Raw genomic sequence first — 5948 nt, 5'->3', positions numbered from 1 at the left:
ATGTTTGTTTACATTCACTTAATTGACGTTCGTATTTACTGCACACTTAAATGCATCATGTCGAAAATATAGGTCAGTGCATAGCAGCATAGCGATAGCACTTCTCTGCATCGTCTAATAATCTTGTTGACTACTTCAAAAAGAATGTTAATAGGTCTTATTTTCCAGACATTTCTCAAAATTGCAGTCATTTGCAGCTGCATACAAGAGAAAAAGTAATTTAAAATTATAAATGTCACCACCGATTAGCGTAGTTAAAAACTCTATGAAAAGAAACTGAACTGGATCGTCAAATCAATCGACAATTTCCATACGATTGTGTTTTTTTCCGTGTGATTTCGGCATCTATCGGACACAACTGAAATTGTTTTTCCATATCAACCAGAGAATGCTGAAATCACATATACGGAGAATGCCGAAATCATATATATGGAGAATGCCGAAATCACATATACGGAGAATGCCGAAATCACATATACGGAGAATGCCGAAATCACATATACGGAGAATGCCGAAATCACATATACGGAGAATGCCGGAGAATGCCGAAATCACATATACGGAGAATGCCGAAATCACATATACGGAGAATGCCGAAATCAAATACACGGAGAATGCCGAAATCACATATATACGGAGAATGCCGAAATCACATATATGGAGAATGCCGATTGTCACTACAGATACACTTACACACATTTTTGAATTATTCTTACATTAGGAAAATAATACATTTATTTATATTGACATGTTCTATTTTATCGTAACTCAGAAATTTGATAACAAGAGTTACGATTAAATGAGTGTTCTAATTAATGCAATTTATTTAAGAGTAATCAATAAAAACATTGTCACTTACGATTATCAAACTTTATTCACATAGCCAAAGAGCTGTATTTTTATTCTTTGACATAGCCCGTGTTTTCTCATTCCATTTTCTTTGTAAAATATTTAATGTTAGACTGAACCTTGAACAAAATAGTTTGTCTGTTTGAAAATGTAAAGTCGTGCCGGATTTATAGATTTTATCTTGATGAGCGTTAGAATTCTTGTTTTTTTTTTACCAACAGCACGCGTAGTAGATTATGAACAACAGAGGTGATTGTTAATTGAAAGATACAAAATGTTAATTGTTTAAACAAATGATGAAGTATTTAGAAGAAACGGTGAAAGTTAGTTCTCACCATGGGCGATAAGAGCGTGAATATAAACATATAATATTGGAACACTAGATAGATACTTTTAAGAATGCATACATTTTATACAACATTATCACAATTTTTTTATATCTCCTTAGGAATATAATTATATATATATATTTTTTTCAGAGAAATGCTATATAAAATCAAGGACAGAAAATCATTATGAAAAGCCAAGTCCAGCAGCGTATATATGTATTTTAACACGTGTCACACACAAATAATAATTATATACAAAAAGCCATAGATACATACAAACAGGGATAAAAGAAACAAATAAATATATTTTTGATTTTATTCTAACTTCTCAATCCTTTAGAAGAGACAATAATTCAATCGGTAAATGTTATACACACTTAAAATATATTCAACTGCATATTGTGTTTCTGTTTCAATGAAGGATAAGAATAAAAAAGTAACATTCAGAAGTAAAAAGAAAACAAACAAACACATAATTGCCACTGTATTTTTAAAATTTTAATCGGAAGATCTCCGCTATATAGATTTTACATAATTGAGCCGCGCCATGAGAAAACCAACATAGTGCGTTTGCGATCAGCATGGATCCAGACCAGCCTGCGCATCCTAGCAGTCTGGTCAGGATCCATGCTGTTTGCTAACGGTTTCTCTAATTGCAATAGGCTTTGAAAGCAAACAGAATGGATCCTGTGCAGACTGCGTCGATGCGCAGGCTGGTCTGGATCATGCTGGTCGCAAACGCACTATGTTGGTTTTCTCATGGTGCGGCTCATATTTTGTTTCATCTTTTCTGCCTTCGTTTACCACAGCTTAACAATTATATTTTTAAAGCCAAGATCTTTAGACATTTACTATCTATTTGACAAAAGTTAGATGGACTGTAGAAAAATGTCCCGCTTAAAGTTAACGACAGCGATGTTGTTTTTTTTGTGTGATATGTAGCTATATAGTCGCCACGTAACCCATATGGCGACTCCTCAGATGACTGTTACTTTTGTTGGTGTGTGTGTGGGGGGGGGGGGGGGGGGATAGTGCAAGATACAGAGACGCTCCAATTCCAGAAGCTTCTCTGGTTCTTTAGCGTGCCAGGTGTAAAACATCCATACACGGGACTCTTATCCAAATTTTAGTAATATTTAGTTGGAGGAGCGGGGGCTCGAACTCACGATCCCTGGTTTCATAGTCAAACAGTGTTACCACTCTGGACCATTGCGTCCGCTCTATTGTTGTTGTTGTTGTTGTTGTTGTTTTTAAAGATCTTACATCTCCTTTTTAAATTACCCATTTTCTATATGTGAGACAGAGACAGTCCAATAAAAGATCATTTTATCTCGCGCTGATTGTTTTAACACTGGCGACGGATTAGCCGTGACCTTCATATATTTGTTATTTGTTTGAAATCGCGATTTCTTACTGAAAAAAAAAAAAGATCAATCAAGGAATAAAACTTAATCCAGTTGGTTTCGACAGCATCTTCTACCATCTCCTTGGACTACTTACTGTTTTCTGATTGCAACTTTTTTTTATACCGTTCATCTGTAATGTCGCGGCATTTGACATTCGAACATAAAACAACGCAACAAAGTATTTTTGGTCTTATTTCAAGTCAATACATCAGCAGTATTCAGTGTTAAGTATGGATCATAATGCCTGTAACTGTAGGACAGGGGAGTGAAATTATAACGATTGTTTTATATAAAATATTAATTACAATAAGTTATAGGATTCCGGTTTAGATTATTATCTGTAGTATTACTTTCATTGTTTTAAATATAACTTTTAATTTCATGTAATCATTTAAACACAATGTTTAACATGTTGTGCATTTGTGTCCGTAAAATTAGTTATGCCATAAATGTTTTAAAAAAATGTCTGTAACTGAAAAAGGTACAATTTGCAACAGTTGGCCTTTAAAAATGGTCCTATATATGGCCTTAAACATTCCTCATCAAACAAATCTTCTTTTTAAAGTGGCCGACACATTAACTATTAAACCACCGCTCCCCTTTAATCTGTGATATTGAAGCGACCAAGCGAAGTACACATGTAGGCATTCTGAAGTATACTTTGGGGTTATTAGGGTGAACTAAAGATAGAAAATAGGAATAAGATTTTGCGATCAAACGCTTGCATTGCGGAAATGGTTTAAGCTGCATTTTGTTTTGTTTGGATTAAGGTGAAGGCCAATTTTGATAACCAGCTAAGTCTGCCAAGACACTCTGGATTTATGGCCTTTTAACTGTCAAATATGGCCAAATTAGAATAAGAACATGTCAAATCAGATTTTCTATATCATTTTGTAGTTATGGTCCTTTACTTGCACCATTAAGTGTTTTCGGTACCATTGTATTGTGTGACAGATTGTCACTCTTATTCATTATTACAACTCTATTTTTCCGTATTAATAAATTGAAGCTTTATGCGAACTGAGTATACATACTCTTCCTATAAGGCTTCACGTGGAACTGGAAGCGTTATTTCGGATATAAAGTAGGCAGCTCCCCGTTAATGTTCTATTAGGCACATAATTTATTTATTTTATTTTGTTGGGTTTAACGTCGCATCGACACAGTTATAGGCCATATGGCGACTTTCCAGGTTTTGATGGTGGAGGAAGACTCCAGGTGCCCCTCCGTGCATTATTTCATCACGAGCGGGCACCTGGGTAGAACCACCGACCTTCCGTAAGCCAGCTGGATGGCTTACTCACATGATGAATTCCACGCCCCGAGAGATGCTCGAACCCACATCTATGAGGGGCAAGTGATTTAAAGTCAACGGCCTTAACCACTCGGCCACGGAGGTCCCCTAGGCACATAAAGATGTGCCAACAAACAAAATTTAACAACAATGAACATAAAATTTTCATTTATTGTATTTTTAAAATAAGATATCAACAAATTTGTTTCTCAATGGATTAGCCATTTATACCGAAACCTAAGAATTTTATGTCTACGAAATAAAATGATTTCACAGAAACTGAGAGTTTGAAGAAATAACCCGATGCGGCTCGTGGATGCTTTAAAAAGAGTTGCAATTTAACAAACGGAAATTCACCTGACGTTCATACAAAATCTTGTCAATATACAGATACAATCATGTCATAGGCAACTAAGATACAGATCTTGAGCTAAGTTACAAACAAACCAAAAATATTCGTTGCAAATGAAGAGGGAAGTTTATATCAATAATTGCTAACAAAAAGATACCATGGTATAATGATTTTGTTATCCAAGATCATTGACCAATATGTATACAGTAGCGTAGCGAACTATTAAGCCCAAAGACGAAAGGGTATTTGCATTATTTTCACAAAATGTGATAATTTCAAAACTATTTTTCTCCACTGTGTTCTACGCTTCCAAAGATTCTTCGTAATTATTCTAAGTTCTATGATTTATTAAATTATATTTCCAAATAGATATGTTTTGTTTAAATTTATTAGAATTTTTCTGCAATGAATGAAGTACGTTACAATATGCTTTTGAGGCATGTAAATTATAGAACGAATAAAATATGTCAAAAGGGCCTTTGGAAGCATAGAATGCAACCAAGTAGAATAATAGCAGACTCGGTTTGATGTTCATGAGAGGTAATTAAATGAAGCCAAGCAATAGATAGCAGACTCGGTTTGATGTTCATGAGAGGTAATTAAATGAAGCCAAGCAATAGATAGCAGACTCGGTTTGATGTTCATGAGAGGTAATTAAATGAAGCCAAGCAATAGATAGCAGACTCGGTTTGATGTTCATGAGAGGTAATTAAATGAAGCCAAGCAATAGATAGCAGACTCGGTTTGATGTTCATGAGAGGTAATTAAATGAAGCCAAGCAATAGATAGCAGACTCAGTTTGATTTAGGCGTTCATGAGATATGTAATGAAATATGCAGCACCCCATTAGCCCCCACCCCTAGCATAGACTCAAGGGAAACTGTGCTCTACAATGATAAAATCTTAACAACATCCATGGAACGAGAACAAGCAAAATTAATACCAGATCTGGTTTGAGAGGTACTATGCAACCCTAACCCCCCCCCCCCCAACACACACACACGCACACATCCTAGCTCCAGCTCAAATGGAACTGTGTTCTACCATTAATAAAATCCTAACAAAACAAAATCCCTTGGAAGCATGGAATGCAAAGCAATAATATACTTGATATAGTCGGTTCATGAGAGGTAATGAAATATGCAACACCATTCACGCCCGCCATAGCACCAGCTCAAGATGACCTTTATTGTACAATAAAGAATGCACACAATGACCAAAAAGGGCCAGAAATAACAACATTATTTTATTCAAGTTTTGGGCGACTATTGGCGGCTGCTACAAGTAACCGAAAACTTCATTGTAGAAAAGAAGCTTAAAATATGTCTAAAACAGAATATAATAGGAATTAAGTGTTTTTTGTTAACCAAAAGCAATGTCATTTACCAGTGTGCATACATTCTGTAAATAATGCGTATTGTCCCATTTTTCTTAGCATCTCCATCGATGTCTTTAACAATTTATCTTAGATACCTTGAGAACATGGTTGAATGAATCTGCTTATATCCTTAAATAAATTAACCTGTGAAAATTTCTTGCTATTGACTGGTATATAGTTCATCACAATTAAAATCTGTGAAAAAATACTGTGCTCGGCTAAAGTCAAAATGTGACGAAAAAAATTCAAAACTTATTTCTGTTATTTCCCGGTTTTCTTTTACTCTAACTCGGTTCAGTATGTGTAGCATTCTGTTGAAACCGGCTGGATTTAATAGTGT

The sequence above is a fragment of the Mercenaria mercenaria genome, chromosome 17, assembly GCF_021730395.1.
Source record: "Mercenaria mercenaria strain notata chromosome 17, MADL_Memer_1, whole genome shotgun sequence".
Lineage (NCBI taxonomy): Eukaryota > Metazoa > Mollusca > Bivalvia > Venerida > Veneridae > Mercenaria > Mercenaria mercenaria.
This window is presented reverse-complemented; position numbering follows the sequence as displayed.